At 46.9% G+C, this 17,500-nt stretch overlaps 1 pseudogene across 1 annotated transcript in view; it reads right to left on the reverse strand.

Moving 5' to 3' along the window:
• Nucleotides 1–6,379: 6,379 nt before the first annotated feature.
• Nucleotides 6,380–17,500, reverse strand: part of LOC307091566 (transcription factor COE1-like) — an 11,877-nt pseudogene continuing 756 nt past the window's right edge. Inside the window, exons 2-6 of the transcript XR_013812789.1 lie at nt 12,589–12,654; nt 11,582–11,738; nt 9,316–9,495; nt 6,910–7,107; nt 6,380–6,447 (exon numbers count right to left, since the gene is read on the reverse strand). The product of XR_013812789.1 is annotated as a transcription factor COE1-like (transcript). The remainder of the gene's footprint in view (nt 6,448–6,909; nt 7,108–9,315; nt 9,496–11,581; nt 11,739–12,588; nt 12,655–17,500) is intronic.

The following is a 17,500-nucleotide window of genomic DNA, read 5'->3' on the forward strand; positions in this document are numbered from 1 at the left end:
TGCAAAAACATCAAAAAATAAATTAATTTTCTGCTGATGACCGGGTATGCAAATGATGACTATATTACGGTGTGCTGGTGTGTTTGCAATTAATAACCTGGGAATCATCATTAACTAATATGTTTAGGAGGAAACTTGTCAGGCTAACCATGTTTCCCCATGACATCAGTAAGGCATTAATGAATTAGATTCATCGGGAGAAGGGGGCCTTGTGGAGGGCCTGGTAGGACTGCACGTCTGGAGGTTCTGGAGCCGGCCAATTACACCATGATTACCTGTACCTCGGACTCAGCCGCTTCCATCGCCTCAGGTTGGGGTTGATTTGGAATCAACACAATGTTAAATATTGTTGATCTTATTCCAAGTAGTGCTGTGTTTAAACAGCATTCTTTTGTTATATATAATTTCACATAAAATGATAAATAATCAAAAATGGAATGATTTGGACATGTTTTTTGTGTTTTCTATGCAATCTCTTGTAAACTGGCAGAAAGCCTATATAATCGTTGTTTTCATAAACAAAAGTATTGCTATAATTGTGCACATTAAGTCTATTTTCTCTTTAGCTTAATTTCCATGTCTGCCCAACCGGTATATACACCACAATCCATCCCTCCAACGATTCCCTTATCCCACTGGGCTTTGGGGAGTGTCCCTTTGCCCCTTTCTTAGCGTTAAGGCTTTAGATTCTAAAGCCTTTAGCCCCCTAAAGTTTAGAGGGTGTTGTTAAATGCAGTGCCTGTGAAGGCCAGTGACAAGGCCACACATTAAACGTGACAAAGGCTGTATAAACAAACCGGACACTATCACAGCACAGAGGAGGAGGTTCATATTCATGCAAGGGACTATGAAAAAATAAACAACCGGCAAATGTCACAGACAAGAAGTAACTTTAATTCAACATTGTGAGAGTCCAAAAGTTATCTTACAGCTCAATTTTCATCAAAAACAATAACAATCTATACAGTAGATTTCCCCCCACCCCCCTACCCCCCCCCCCAATCCAATGTCCCTTATAGTATAGAGTTGTTCAGTGTATTTGCAATCAAAGACAATACAGAGAGAGGAGGGGGAAAAATAGACACCAGCTATTTGGTTTTGCAGTTCTTTTTTTTCTTTTTTCTTTTTCTAAATACAAAAAAAAACCCTCCACTGCCACCCCTGTTTCCATATTCATAATCAGGATGGGACTCTGTGTACAAAGAAGCCATTGTATGACAACAGACCTCCGCAGTTCATTTGAAACAGATACGCTGCCCCTCCCTGCTGGGACCAGACTGGGGGGGGATGGGGGTAGATGGGGGGGGGGTGTGATGTGGATGGGGGGCTGATGGGGGGGAGAAGGCACACACAAGTGCCTAAAAGACTCACTCATGTGTCTGCAGGCGCCTCTGCTAAAACAGCCTTGCCACTCTGCCCACACCACCAAACCCGGGCTCTGGAAACGCAACGACAACAAAACAAAAAAAAACACAGAGAGAGAAGGGAAAAAAAAGGAAAGACCAGGAAACGAAAAGGAAAGCCCTATTCTCTGTCCTGCTTCAGCACGGGGACAAGCCCGGAGACGGAAACGGGTATAAAGGAATGACAGGGTGTGGAGAGGTGGTGGAGGTTTTGGTGGGGATGAGCCTCAACACAGCACTGCCTGACCGACTACTTGTTGGGGTGATGAAGCTCTGCCCCCCCCCCCGTAGTGGGGCCCTGATGGGGGGTACGGGGGGAGGGGCTGTCTGTGTGGAGCGGGGGGCAGAGCGTGTGGAGATTGTTGTAATTATGCTGCGACGGAACGCGCCCCCTATCTGACTCTCCGTTAGTGTGTGTGTGTGTGTGGCGATGAATTGAAGCATCATCATCATAGCGTGGTGGGGTCGATACGGCTGACAATCGCATACCAACAATTTGTAAGGACACAATTTGTAAAGAACAGTATCAGGCCGCTGAAATTCTTATTCATTAATGATAACGAATAAAGCCCCTGACAATTGCATTTCGGAATAGATAATATTAAAGCGAGCTTGACAGTTAAACTAGGACTTGATGGTTGCACACGCTTGGGGCAGATGGGGCCTTTTGGTATTGACCGTTTTTTGTGGGTTTTTTTCAAGTTTGCCGTTGCGCATCAGGGGTGAATATGATTGCTAATTATGGCTTTCTGTGTTGGAGCCCATCTCTGGCTTCACCACCATAACAAAGTGGGTTTGTGCTTTGTCCCCAAGTTCCCATGAATTCCTTTGTGGCAACAGACAATTGTGGTGCGGGTAGAAAAACAGTGCACGTGATCAGATGAAGAATGGGCTTGCATTGTTAAGGCATCTAGACTGCTGGTAAAGATTACTAAGACAAGAACACACAAAAAAATACATAAAATAAAGACTGTATAGATACAATATGCAGGCAGGCATAAATAACAGGAAGAGAGAACAGAGGAGTGAAAAAAGAGGAACACAAAGAGAGAAAGAGTTTTTCTTCAGTTCTCTTGGTTTCATCACACGCAAAAAAGGAAAGAAAGAAAAATAAAAGCGCCACTCAGGAGGGGAGCCCATGCATATTATCAGTTCAAGAACAGTATCAATCTGTAAGTCTCAAAGAGTTCAAAACCAACAAAAAGATATAGATTTACAGTATATATTAATGTGTGTATATATTCTTAAAAAATCTACTCAACCAAATACTCTGAATAGGATGCTACTTTTTGCCATACAATAAACAAAGAAAAAAAAGAAAACTTTTATTAACTTACAAATAAAAATAGACAATGGCATGTTTATCAAAAGACAAATGGAAGTATTTATGGCCTTACGGATGCAAAATGACAACCGACATTCTTAACGAAAGTGATACAAAAGTCACATTTAAATAGTGAGAGACAACTGTGAACTATGAAAACAAACACTGTGAGTTATGTCCACTAACTGTTTGGAACTTACAGAGCACAACTAAATAAAGGGTGAAAGGCAATGTACAAATACAATGGATAAATACATTATTTAAAGGATATTTTACATAAATCCCCATTTTTCTGTATCCAAATTCATGTTTCTTATGTTAAGCTGATAAAATGCTGCCAACACGCGGTAAATCTATCTTTTGTTTAGAGAAGCTGCCTTAAGACATTTTTACATTTTTTTTCCGTTTCAAACTATAGCTATGGCAAAAAAGAGAAAAGTCAAATCAAAGTTCAACATTTTTATGTACAAAAATATATCACATATATCACACATTTGTTCTTATTTGTAATATTTGTTAGACTTCTTCCGTACAGTGCTGGCTGGACACACACATAAAACCCCTGGCTTTTCAAGTCTTGAATAAAATCAAAGGAGAAGAGTAAATTTGGGATAATGAAATATCACTTTATGTCCACATGGCAAGAAGAAAAGCATATTGCAAACAGCTCAATCATCACAGTTTTTTTAAAAATAAAAAATTTACATTAGAGAAAAAAGTTGTATGCATTTGGTTCTGACAATGCACTATTTGTATATATATCTGTATATAAAGATACATATTATATCTATATATGTGTTTAGATTCATGTGAAAATCAGCAGCAATAATGGCCTTTGATTTTGATCTGAATTTATTATTACATTTTTTGTGTTGTTGTTGTTGTTGACTTTAAAACCCAGGACCCCATGTTTAAAATATGGCTCAACATGTTGTTGTTGTTGTTGACTCTAGAACCTCGAGACCCCATGTTTTTAATGTGGTTCAACATGTTGTTGTTGTTGTTGACTTTAGAACCACAAGACCCCATGTTTTTAATGTGGTTCTGGTGTGAAGACTGCGCCAGGGATATTCAATAGTGACGGAGTTTACGTCAAAGTCTCTGCCAATCCGAACCAACCAAGTGTCATGTGTTTGTGTTTGTGTGTTAGTCACAGATTGCGTGATGGCATCGGGCCCTTCTGTAATCATACTCAGCCGGGACAGCATGAACCCCAAAGAAATTAAAAACGAAAGATAAACTAACAAACAATAATAGAAATGCTAATCTTTGATGAGGTCACAGGGAGGGGCAAGCTACCAGTCTCAGTATGCGCCATCCAGCACATGGCCAGAGAAGCTACGCTAACTTTAAACAAATGGGGGGGTGGGGGGGGACTTAAACAGCACAAAAGTTCAAAATGGACTCTTTTTCCCAGAACTCTCCGATAGGGGAATCCGTGTAGAAAGGCCTGAGTTGAACATAGTTCTGTTTTTTAATTCTGACTTTGTTCAGTTCCGGCTCCAGAGTGTGTGTGTGTGTGTGTGAGAGAGCACCAGAAACAGCTACTCTCTCTTTCTCTCTCTCTCTCTCTCTTCTGTCCTTCTGAAACATCCGACATTCCCAGATCCTCTACATGGGTTGAACGATCATCGCGGGAATGGCTGCTGGTGGGAAAATAGAAGGAGGGAGATAGAGAGGGACAGTCAAAGAGAGAAAGGGTCAGTCATGTGATTGCTGGGTTTCATCTGTCATCAGAACAGTGGCATAACAACAATGTGTGAGCATCTGGTGCACAACTCTCTCTCTCTCTCTCTCTCTCTCTCTCTCTCTCTCTCTCTCTCTCTCCATAGCTCTTCCACCCCCCTGTCTCCCACTCATTATGCCTCCAATATTTTCCGACGCCCCAAATGAAAACATTTTACTAGCGCGCAGCTTACTTGGCACACACACACACACACACGCACACACACGCACGCACGCACACACACACACACACACACACACACACACACACACACACACACACACACACACACACACACACACACACACACACACACACACACACACACACGCACACACACACACACACACACACACACACACACGCACACACACACACACACACACACACAGGGCATGTCATTCCACATTCCACAGGATTTGTATACATGGCTCCATGCAACAGCCGCCACAGCTAATTGTTAGCTGCTACATATTGTTATGTGATTGTGTGAGCCAAAACACTGTCACTGGACCGCATGCATTCAGACATGAAAGAGACACGGGGCTGGTGGAAAGGATGATGAGCTGAAAGAGACTGACTGACAACATCTGGGATTAGGAGCACGGGATGAACCTCCAGCCCGGCCCAGATTCATTCACATTCACAGGCACACACGCACACACACACACACACACACACGCACGCACAAACACACACACACTGAAGCACACATAGACTGAGGCACACACACGCACACACACACACACACGCATGCACAAACACACACACACTGAAGCACGCATAGACTGAGGCGCACACACACACACACACACACACACACACACACACACACACACACACACTCACAAACACACACACACACACACACACACACACACACACACACACACACACACCCATCCATCCAGTTTTTTTTCCAAAGGTCCATCATTATGGAGTATTTTTTTTCATACAACATATTGGCTCCCTATTGATTCTGCCCCTCCCTCCAATCTACTGATCCCCTGGTTATTTCCTAAGTGTCTGCTGTTATTCGGGATTAAAAGCATAGTGTGTGTGTGTGCGTGTAAGTCTTGTGGCCAATGGCTCTTGGGTCACAGTGGTCACCGCTCATCAACGCTGGCTGCGGAAGTGAGGAAGTGCTTAGCTTTGGGTTCAGATAAAGATTCCCATCCATCACCCCTCTATCTCTCTCTCTCTCTCTCTCTCTCTCTCTCTCTCTCTCTCTCTCTTTCTCCCTCTCACCCTCTCTATGTCTTTCTTTCTTTCTTTCTTTCTTTCTTTCTTTCTTTCTTTCTTTCTTTCTTTCTCTGTTTCGCTCAGAATCTCAGAATCCTAACACCATACAGTATCCTGCCCAGACTCACAAACCCTACGCAGACAGGCATTTGGACACTCACACACACACACCCACATCCCCCCCCCCCGACACACACACACACACACAGCAATGGTAGGCAGAAAGGAGGAAGTGGAGACAGGAAGCGGTTCACATATGGCTTAGTGTGCTCTCTGACAGGTCAAGAGTGACAAATAAAAACAGACAAGAGAAGGAAGCGGGGGATTAATGAGCTATTACTTCTTCAGTGGAGGAGAGAGAAAGAATGGAAATAAACAAGAAAGAATGATACTAGGAAATGATAAAGATATTATACATCAAATGCATAATAAGAAGAAACGAAACAAGACAAGGAGGATGACAGCAAAGAAAAATATAAAAGATTGACAGAAAAAATCAACAAATTACATGAATGAATCTTGAATGAAAAAAGTGAGCCAAGAAAGAACATCAAAGAAAGATAAATTAAAAGAAGGTAAACAAAGACACACGAAAAAGAAAGAAGAAAAAATGACAAGAGAAACAAAAGTAAAGAAAAGTATAGGAAAAGAAAAGATAAGGAACGGAGCGGTATATAACATACTTCAGGAGAAGGCCAGGCCCTGGAGAGAGCTAGCTGATGAGTACTTGCTAGAGTCCACAAAAGACTGATCTGAAGGCAGAGAGGAGGACAAAGAGCAGGGGGTGAATAGAGGAAGACAAGAGAGGGAACAGGGGTTAGGGGGAAGAGACGCCCAGACCAAAAGCAGAGAATGAGTCATGTTATCACCGGACGTGTGGGGAATCAGAGCAGGATACAAATTGGAGATTAGACACAGACATGTAATAATATCTGCCATGTGTGGAAACCTTTTTTTCAAGGGTTGAATTTCTCTCATTTATTCATTTAGCAGCTTTTATCCAAAGCTGTAGAACAGAGATCCCTGTAACTTAAGGAGCAGATGGGGGGGTCAGGTACTGTATCTTGCTCAAAGGATGGTTCAATTACAGACATGGGGACATCGGACCCAGAACCTTTCAGCTGGGAGCCAAACTCCCCAACCGCTACCTACTATCCTGACAAGCTAACTAATGCTACCTTGCATGGTCACACTACCTTGCCAGCTCACGCTACCTTGCAGGCCGTTGCCGGTGACGCTGGTGCAGGTGGGCGGCGGTGAGTTCTGGGGCCGCACCACGGGGGCGAAGGCGCTCTTTTGCTTGACCGCGGCGGACACCATGTTGGCGGGCGAGAAGGAGAAGATGCCGGATGAGGAGGAGCAGTTGGAGGCCAGGCTGGTGGAGGAAGCCATGGTGGGGCTGGACGGGACGACTGAGAGGAGGAGGGGGAGGGGAGGAGGTGGGGAGGCGAGACGGGGAGGGGTGGGGGGGAGGGAAGAAGAGGAGGAGGGGGGGGGGAGGAGAGAGGGGAGGTGGGGGGAAGTGGGGGGGAGTGGGGGGAAGGGTAGAAGAGGAGCAGGGGGAGGAGGAGAGGGAGGTGGGGTAAAAGAGAGGGAAGAGGAAAGAGGGAGGAGGAGTAGGAGAGAAGGAGGTGGGAGAGAAGGAGACCACGACAAAAAAGGAGACAAAACACAGGAGGTGGGGAGGGATGATGGCGGGGGGGGGGGGGCGGAAGAGAAAGCAGGGTTAGAGAGAGGAGCGAGGGCAGAGGAGGGGCAGGCGGGAGGAACAAAAGGGGACTGGTTAATGGACGGTGACAACAAGGGACAACATTTAGTTACGCTGCCTGGAGGTATCAACACAGTGGTAATGTCAAGTACATCACAATCATCAGGCTAGGCCAGAACAAACACTAATAAAAATGCAATGGCCGTGAGTCATGCGTACACAATAGATAAGGCCTGTTTACCGAGGTCTACGCAGGCCAAGATATATAAACATTTCATGTTGTTTTATATATCTGCGCTGAACTCCGCCAAAAATGATTTAAGTTATGGCCTGTAAATGCTGATCATTAATCCTCCCCTAACTAGTGGAACCTTGTAAACAGGATTATTAAGGATCAGCTTTATTACATATTAGCATGCAAACAATATTAAGCAGCCTGTGGTCCTCCCGTTAAACCTCCTCCGGGCGAGGTGGTTAAAAAAAATAGCAAATAGCTGGAACACATTTACTTTTTCTTTTCACTCCTACTTAAGTTTTTACTGGGACCACTCGAACATGATGTAATCAGTTGTTGCTGCTGGGCGATCAGCCATCAAAGCAATAATACAAACCCACAACCTTCCAGATTTCTCCCCTAATTTCTTTCTAATAACTGCCTAACCAGAACCATCAAAATAACGTTTTTAGAGAGAAAGAAAGAGAGAGATATTGCCACAACAATGCAACAGGATATTAAGCAAAAATTGAATTTGGAATTTGGCCTTCTCAAAATAACCCAATATAAATCGCTTTATTCAAAATGGCCACGATGGGAAAATATGGTTTTCTTTTGAAACCTGAGGCATTGGTTTACAATGGCAGACCAGGCCAGACCAGAAGCAACCCCGGGGTCTCCGTATGAAGCCTAACGTCCGTTTCCCCCCTGTCTGACATCATCCTCCCCAACCCCGCGGCCCGGCTCCCCTTTGTCCGTTAATACACTAAGAGCATTTTACCCCTCAGCGATTTTACAATCAACGTCCGTCGTATTTCAGCTGCCCTCTGATATCTGCCGCAGCCTTTATTGTTGTTATTATCCAACACTTAGCTTTTATCGTTCTTCCTGACAAATCCTCGCAATAAAGTCATAATCCATTTATGAAGGAGCCTAACTAATCAATTAATGAAAATTGGACCTACAAAGGCGGGCTGAGGGGCCATTGATTGAAAGTGTCTGTGTTGGGCGGGGGGGGGGGACCTGTTAAAATACTTGTTAACACCCAAGAATCAAAGAGCTGAAATGGAATTGCTTCTCTAGCAATTAGTTTATTGATTTAATCAAGGGTCTTTAATGTAGACGCTTTGTGTGTGTGTGTGTGTGTGTGTGTGTGTGTGTGTGTGTGTGTGTGTGTGTGTGTGTGTGTGTGTGTGTGTGTGTGTGTGTGTGTGTGTGTGTGTGTGAGAGTATATGTTTGATTGTATGTGTGTCTCTTTGTGTGTGTGTTTGATAGGTGATTTTCCCCTCTGGCCAATAACAGGAGTATTTGCGTTTGACTCTTTTCTTAAAGAAACAGATGAGCAAGCTGAACTCCCTGACTTTATCCCTCTCTGTCACTTCAGACATTTTATTTTTTCATTTTATTTAAATAAAAAGACACTTCCTCTTTTATGCAAGGCTGTTTTGTTTTCATTCCTGTGTTGGTCTCTATATATATGCGTAAGGAAGGAAGGGTGTGGGGGGAAATTGGGTTTTGCATGCAGACCTTCTGATGCAATCAAGATAATACAATCCCCCGGCCCTCCCTCTCTCTTTCTCTCTCTCTCTCTCTCTCTCTCTCTCTCTCTCTCTCTCTCTCTCTCTATATATATATATATATATTTATATATGTATATATCTTTATCTCTCTCTGTTGATATGGTGCTGTGCACTCACTAGCATAGGGCGAGTTGCCGGCGGATCCGTTGAGGAAGTTGGGCGAGTTGCCCAGGGTTGCCATGCCGGAGTTAGCGTAGCCATTCATGCTAGTGGAGACGGAGCTGTAGCTGCCCTGCTGAGGGGTGGAGCTGGGGACGTAGCCGTGAGGGGACACGCTGCTCGTACTCCTGCTGAAACCTGAGGACCATGGGGGGATAGAGTCAGGGCGACAGAGATAGAGACAGAGAGAGAGAGAGAGATAGAGAGAGAGAGAGAGAGAGAGACAGAGAGAGAGAGAGAGAGAGAGAGAGAGACAGAGAGAGAGAGAGAGACAGAGAGAGAGAGAGAGAGAGGGTGAAATTAGGCGGGAAAAAGAAAAATGTGATAAGGAAATATGAAGTAAAAACCCACATCCAGCATTTTTTAACTAATTCTAGGAAGCTAGAGACAGACAGGCAGACAGACAGACAGACAGACAGACACGTTTATAGATAGACAGAGATACAGGCAGATACAGATATAGATACAGATATTAGACAGTCAGATAGTCAGATAGACAGTCAGACAGATACTAAGCTAGACAGAAAGACACGTTTATAGATGGACAAGAAGGAGCTAGACAGATACGAATATAGATTGAGAGACAGACAGCTAGACTGACAGATAAACTTATAGATAGACAGATTGACAGACAGACACATTTATAGATGGACAGAGCGGTAGATAGACAGATGCGTATATAGATAGAGAGACAGACAGTTAGATAGCTAGATAGATAGATAGGCAATCAAAATAATCGAACCGGGAGCCTCCCGACCGCAATGGTTCATATCCCAAATGAGATGTATTGATAAGGCAATTAATGCCAAATGGTCTCTGCGGCCATTGGGCGATTTATAACGAGTGAAGTCAGTGTTGGCGACAGGACCTCTCTCCTGTTCGGTGCCTTCCAGGGGCCAGCGAACAGAGGGAGGACAAGATGGAGGGGAGACTATAAATATACATCTCTACATGGCCTAAATGCTGACACGGGAGGAAAGAAAATACAGCTGGCATTGAACAAATCAGAAAAATTCCTGCGCTGTGAATATGGGGTGCACCTCGCTGCAATGAGATATACACACACGCACGCACACACACACACACACACGCACACACACACACACACACAGACACACACACACACACACACACACACCCACACACTCTGCTGTACGACAATTAGCTGGTGTGCTATCCGGCTGGCCCCTCTGTGTAAACCTTGGGTATAAACACTGGTGATCAAGATAGAGACCAATCTTAATCAAGGATTGTGTGTACGATTGTTGGGTGAGAGGTGTGTTGAGATGGCAAGTTAAAAAATATATATTTTACGAGGATTACTACGTGTTAGATGTGTATTTTCCTTTGAGTCATTGTGTATAAAAAGTGTATTTTCCTTTGCGTCATTGTGTGTAAAAATTGTACATTCTTTTGTGTCATTGTGTTTAAAAAGTGTATTTTCCTTGGAGTCATTGTGTGTAAAAAGTGTATTTTCCTTCGTGTCATGGCGTGTTTAAAAGTGTATTCTAACAGGATCATCGCGTGTAAGGAGTGTGTTTTCACAATGTTCAGGGCGTGTAAAAGGCACTTTTCGTGCCGAAGATGAAGAGGTGGACGAGGCAGAGGGAGAGGTGAGGGAGCTGGAGAGGGGTATTGAGATGCATCCGGGGGCCCGGACCTGTCCGCTCCTCTCCCTTCCCCCTGATACAGGTGATGAATCACCATGGGCTGCACCCACATCTCTCTCTGTCAGACAGGGGCTGACCCGGGTCTAATATACACACCCCTAGGACCCACTCATAATTCTCCCTCCGACTCTCTCCCTCTCGCACGCTCTCTCGCTCTCTCTTGTTCGCTTTTTCTTTGCTCTTCCCTCTCTCGCAAACTTCATTATTTTTTCTCTCTTTCTATCTCAATATCTCTCTTTTGGAACACGCACCACGTAGCTTTTTCCCCCGTCTCACAATATATTCGGCTCTCTCCATCTTTCAACCTACTTCCATCCTGCTCCTTTTCCATTTCCTTCACTATTTCTTCTCGGATCACTCCATCCTCCATGTCCCACATAAAAGACATCCGCTTTGTAACTCCCCGGACTAGAAACAGTATTCCTTGTTCTTTTGTTGGCCCTACTGCGTACACAACAGACGCTCAGTTCTACTCTTATCCTCCCTATCCAACAGAGAGAGACTGTTAGTTGTTGTGTTTTCCTTTTCTATCGGACTGGTTCCCAAAGGCTCACCTTGATTGGCTGTCTGGGCGACCTCCGACCCCGGGAAGGAGTTGACGGACATCATGCCGGCGTGGCCGCTGCCCAGGCCGGAGAGCTGGTTGTGTCCGCGCGGGACCGTGGTGTACAGGGCCTCCGCGATGTCCGCTGCTCGCTTCAGGATCATCTCCTGCAGAGCGGGGGGAGCAGACACAGGGTTTAATGTATTATGTATTTTGTATGATTTTTACTCTGTAATGCCGTTGAAGCTGTTGTTTTGTTTTTGATATTGTCTGTAATGTTTAGTATGTGTTTTATTGTCCTTTGAACTCCCTGCCCAGGAACCACAGACATATTAAAAAAAATGCTATTCAGCTAACTCTCGTATAGAACCTGTTCTGTACATGGTCCCTGTCAACTAAACCAATGAACTAAAAACTAAAACTAAAAACGACAGTACGGTGGACACGCATTCAACGCTGCACAAACAGAGCAAATGATAGTCAGTAGGAGATCATGAAAAGAATGGACTCCACAATGGATTAGTCTACTTTTCGAGGTGAATTATTTTAATTAAACGCAAGTAGAGTGAAAACATAAGACGAGGGAGTGAACCAATCGATTCTTCTACTTTCCAACCTTTTAAAATAATACAAATATGGGTACGAAGTAGGGTTTGTGAAAAGTTTTGGAACAGCCGGAAAAGTGTAGTCAGATGGGTGCTCCGGATGGGTGGCGGGGGAGACGCTGGTCTGAGTGGTCTTATCACGGGGGTGTGGTGGGAGGGGCAGCGCAGTACATTAAGGAGGCAGACTCATCAGCTTGACCATCAAACAGCACCTCCTCCTCCTCCTCCTCCTCCTCCTCCTCCTCCTCCTCCCTCACCATACACTCCTCACCCCCTCTCTTTTCCCTCTATTAGTGCATCATTTTTATGCCTTCTCCCGGTTGCCATGGACAATAAACAGCCAATGCTGTGCTACCGCTATGTTGTGTGTGTGTGTGTGTGTGTGTGTGTGTTGAGAGCCCAAGTGTCTCACCTGGTTATTATGTGGCATTCCATATAAGGCCTCTACCAGGTCTGCTGCTCTCTTAAGAATCACCTCCTGTAATCAGAGAGAGGGGGAGAGAGAGGGAGAGGGAGAGAGAGGATTGATTGTGGGCACAATAATTCAGTCACTCTTATTTCATCCTAACGCTGGCATTGGTCTGTAAATGCAGCACACAGCATAGCAAGGGAGTAAGGGACAGGGAGAGGGACAGAGACCTAAAGAGAGAGCCAGAGAGAGGAGAGAGGGAGCAAGTGTAAAAGAGAGAGAGGAAATAGAGCAAATGAGCAGGTTCCGGTAGTTTGTTAGTAGCCAGACTGTTTTTCGTGAGAGGAGGATTTTGGTCCTGAATAAAACATGAGTGTCTCTCAATCAGTTCACCCCTCTCAGAGACCTCTACAGCCCCCCTCCGCCTCTCTCCCAAACCGACAACCAGCCGACAACCAGTCGACAACCAGTCGACAACCAGTCGACAACCAGTCGACAATGAGTCGTCAACCAGCTGACAGGGCTTCTGTGCGGGGCGCCACATCAATCTCACTTAACACAACGCACGAGCAGGTGGAGTCTCACAACCCACCCTCTCTCTCTCTCTCTCTCTCTCTCTCTCTGGTTTCACATTCACCCCTGTAACTAGGGGGTTTGCTGTGATGAACGCAGTACTGTAGACCTGCCTGGAATCTGAGTGGAATTGCACTGAATCGTGTGTACTTTCCTTCCTTTCTGCTCAGTTCTGGTCTCACTTTCTCCATGGCTTAACCTACGTCTCTCTCTCTATCTCCTTTTCTCATTGTCTCTGCTCTCCCTACACTCCCGCCTCCTCCATGTGTGTGTGTGTGTGTGTGTGTGTGTGTGTGTGTGTGTGTGTGTGTGTGTGTGTGTGTGTGTGTGTGCGGGTGTGTGTGTGTGTTTGATCGGTCTATGACCGGGGGTGTCGTGTCGTAATGTGTGTATGATGTAGATACCTACAGCCCCTGCAAAACCCTTTTTAAAAGTTAATGTGCCGGGGCCAACGCATACGCTCCAGGCGCGACAACCAGAAAATTGCAGGCCCCCCACCTCTAGTACTCTCTCCCCCGCCCTCTCCCCCCCCACTCTCCCCCCTCCCCCCCCCGCTCCCTCTCCGCTCTCCACTCCCGTGCACACTCACACACACGCTGGGCGGCCGGCCTCCTGTGTGTGTCCCCGGCTGTGAGACGAGCCCCAGAGCATGTGGGCTCTCTGTTCCACGACACGCGGCCTTTCAATCAGCTGGCAATATCACCACCACACACACTGCGCACTACACACACACACACACACACACACACACACACGCGCGCATACACGCATAGACTGTCGCGCACATGCACACATAGGCAAACACTCCTCTCCCCACAAACACACACAAACACACTGACAGACATACACACACGCTCAGAGAAGCGAACACACACACAGAAGCGTTTACACACATAGAAGCAAATACACGCGTGCATACACTCACACACACACAGACACACACAGACACACGCACAGAAGCGAATACACACACAGAAGCAAATACACACATACATACACTGACACACACATACACACACACACACACACACATGCACACATAAACACCCACGTTGCACGCACACAGGGATCTGTCGAACACGCCTAGGACATGACGAGAGGGTCAGCGAGGCAATAAAGATTGTGAAGCTCTGTCCGAGGCGCTAAATTCACTCAATAATGGGAGCACTGCCTCTGTGTTAACCTCCCATTACCACCGCTACCTTGGAGGGGCTGGTGGGGCTGGCGGTGGGGGTTGCTAGGCCAGGGGGGTGGCAGAGAGTGAGGGAGCGGGACAGATGGAGGGAGAGAGAGGGAAGGCACAGCCCGCAGCCCCGTTGGGCTTGATTGAGAGATGTGGAGGCTCGGGGAAGGTAAGTGGTTCTTTAGTATGTATGCACTGCTCCCCCATCTCTCTCTCTCTGACTCCCCCATCTCCCCTCTCTACCTCCCCCCCCCCCACCCTCCCTCCTCCCCGTCTCCCAGGGACGGGGAGATAGCTAGGAGGAAAGAAGGGACATGGGGAAGGATTGGGAGGAAAGCGGGGGGAAATGGATGGATGGAAGGGGACATAGGGGGGGCCGGGTGAAGCAATAGAGCATAGATGGACCCCCCGCTGGGCGTGGATGGTGGGTCCCCCCCTCGCCCCTCCCCAGCCCATCATCTTTTGTTTAATACAGTATGCAACCCTGCTCCTTCATGCTATAGTAGATGTGGTTCAGGCCCCTTGTGCTTGAAACAATTTCTTTCTGATTATCCCCCTCTCTCTCTCTCTGTCTCTGTCTCTCCCCCTTTGCATCTCCCCCCCTCCCTCGTTCTCTATCCGTTCCTCTCTCTCTCTCTCCCTGTCTGTCCAAACCTTGTTCTTCTCTAATCTACAACTTCCCGACCATTTCCTCGGCTCCATCTGACAGGTACACTCACCCCCGACATACACACTCACACACACGCACACACACACACACGCACACGCACACACACACGCACTCCCTCACTGAACCCCCTCCTCCACATTAATCACTTGGCCCCGCCTCCTTGCCCCCTGTCTGTACCTATCCGTCTCTCGTTAGTGGAGGGGATCTGCCCGGCGACTAAACGTGATTAGCCGCTGCTCCAGAGTCGCCCTGATGAGCAGATAAATGTGGTTAACGGTGCGCCGGCCACCGCGCGGTCCCCGCCGCCGCAGTAAGAGGAGCCCATTTCCTGGGCGCAGGGCCCCTTCCCGTAAGGCCAGGTCCCTGCAGAGACGTCAACAGGAAGGGGAACCTGATCCGGAGCGCTGCCACGGGGGCCTGGCCCTGTCTGGCCGGGGCGGTCACTCATTAAGGACCGCCGGCCCCAGACCACCCTCCCCCCCTCACCATGCTCAGCAGCTCCTCCACCTCCACCCCTTACTCTTCCATCACAGCTCGCGGCTAAGCAGCCTATAGTCTGGTGCTGTGCGTCGACAACCCTCACTCCCCCCCCCCCTCTCCCCACAACCACCTCGACCAGGCCCCCGACCGTCTGCGTATTAGCGTGGCCCAGTGTGGCAGCTGTTTTCTGCCTGCTCTGGAAAACCAGATCATTACCGCGCCATGCAGGGAGAAACACAGAGAGAGAGAGAGAAAGGGACTGGGCAGTGTCTCTCTCTCTCTCTCTCTCTGTCTCTCTCTGTCTCTCTCTGTCTCTCTCTCTCTCTCTCTCTCTCTCTCTCTGTCTCTCTCTGTCTCTCTCTGTCTCTCTCTCTCTCTCTCTGTCTCTCTCTGTCTCTCTCTGTCTCTCTCTCTCTCTGTCTCTCTCTGTCTCTCTCTCTCTCTCTGTCTCTCTCTGTATCTCTCTCTCTCTCTCTCTCTCTCTCTTCCTCGGTGTCTCTCTCCCTCCCTAACCAGATATCCTGCCTGTGGCCCAGCTCGCCCTCACCTTCTATGGCTGGGGGGATGGGGGGGTTTCATTAGGGAGCGGGCTCCAAAGATGCCAGTGGAATGAATTGCATTCTATTTTCTAATCAATTCACTTCCAATTAAATATTGACTGGAAAACAGCCTGGGTTGAAAAAAACAAAAAAAAAAATAAAGACTCAACCGTTATCCGCAACACCGGGGAGGGGTGTGGCAGAGAATCAGAGCTCACAGAGAAACAAGTTACCAGCCCGCCCCCACCCCCCCCCCCCCCCCCCCCCCCCCCCCTCCATACCCCTCCCACGGCCTACCCCTTAGTGATTGAGGCCAACAGTTGAGAGAAGTGCGGTCAACAAACTGTTATTACCTCAATAAAGGCACGAATCAATAGAGCTGAAATGAACAACTGGGCCTGCCAGCCACCGCTGTTCATTTAGAAGGAGAAAGAGATACTGCTGAGAGAGAGAGAGAGAGAGAGAGAGAGAGAGAGAGAGAGAGAGAGAGAGAGGGGAGGGTGGGAGAGAGAGGGAGGGAGGGAGTGAGAGAGAGAGATATGGGTGGGAGAGATGGAAGGATCCAGAGATATTTGTAGAGATATGCAGGGTTGAAGACCCCAGGAGCAGCCCGGGACCTGCCTGGTGTCTGTGAGACATGGCAGAGATGCAGGACAAGTGATTCTAAGTTCTAACCCGTCCTCCACCTCTTCGTCATTTCTATGCTCTCTGTGTGTGTGAATACTTAACTTTATGCATAACAAGTAAGTGTGTAATAAGTATGAACTATAATGTGCATATTTTTCCATTCAAGATGCAATGTAGTCATTATGGAATTATATATATACATATATATATATATATTTATACATATATATATACTGTATATGTATATAGAGAGAGAGATAGATAGAGAGAGAGATAGATGTACAAATACAAATGCATGTATGCATGTTTCATTTTGCTTGTGTACACGTAAACATACAATATATAATTGGAAGTATATGAAAGAGAAAGAGAGTGTGTGTGGGTGTATGGGATTTTGTGTGTGTGTGTGTGTGTGTGTGTGTGTGTGTGTGTGTGTGTGTGTGTGTGTGTGTGCGTGTGTGTGTGTGTGTGCTTTAGTGTATGTGTGTGTGTGTGTGTGTGTGTGTGTGTGTGTGTGTGTGTGTGTGTGTGTGTGTGTGTGTGTGTGTGTGTGTGTGTGTGTGTGTGTGTGTGTGTGTGCGTGTGTGTGCTGCAAGTAATAAAGTCCACCCGGGGTTGACTTCGATCCACTGACCCAGCAGGAGGTAGGACTGGACAGCTATGATGGATCACCTAACCTGCTTCCACCTCTCTTTCTCTCTCTCTCTCTTTTTCCCTCTCTCTCTCCCTCTCCCCCTCCTCCCCCTCCCTTGCTTCAACCTGCTTACTACTTCTTCCCCCCCCCCCCTCTTTCCTACCCCCCTCCACCCTCCCCTCTCACTCTCGCTCTTGCTCACTCGCCCT

The sequence above is a fragment of the Pollachius pollachius genome, assembly GCF_949987615.1.
Source record: "Pollachius pollachius genome assembly, contig: scaffold_366, whole genome shotgun sequence".
In the NCBI taxonomy this organism is placed as follows: Eukaryota; Metazoa; Chordata; class Actinopteri; order Gadiformes; family Gadidae; genus Pollachius; species Pollachius pollachius.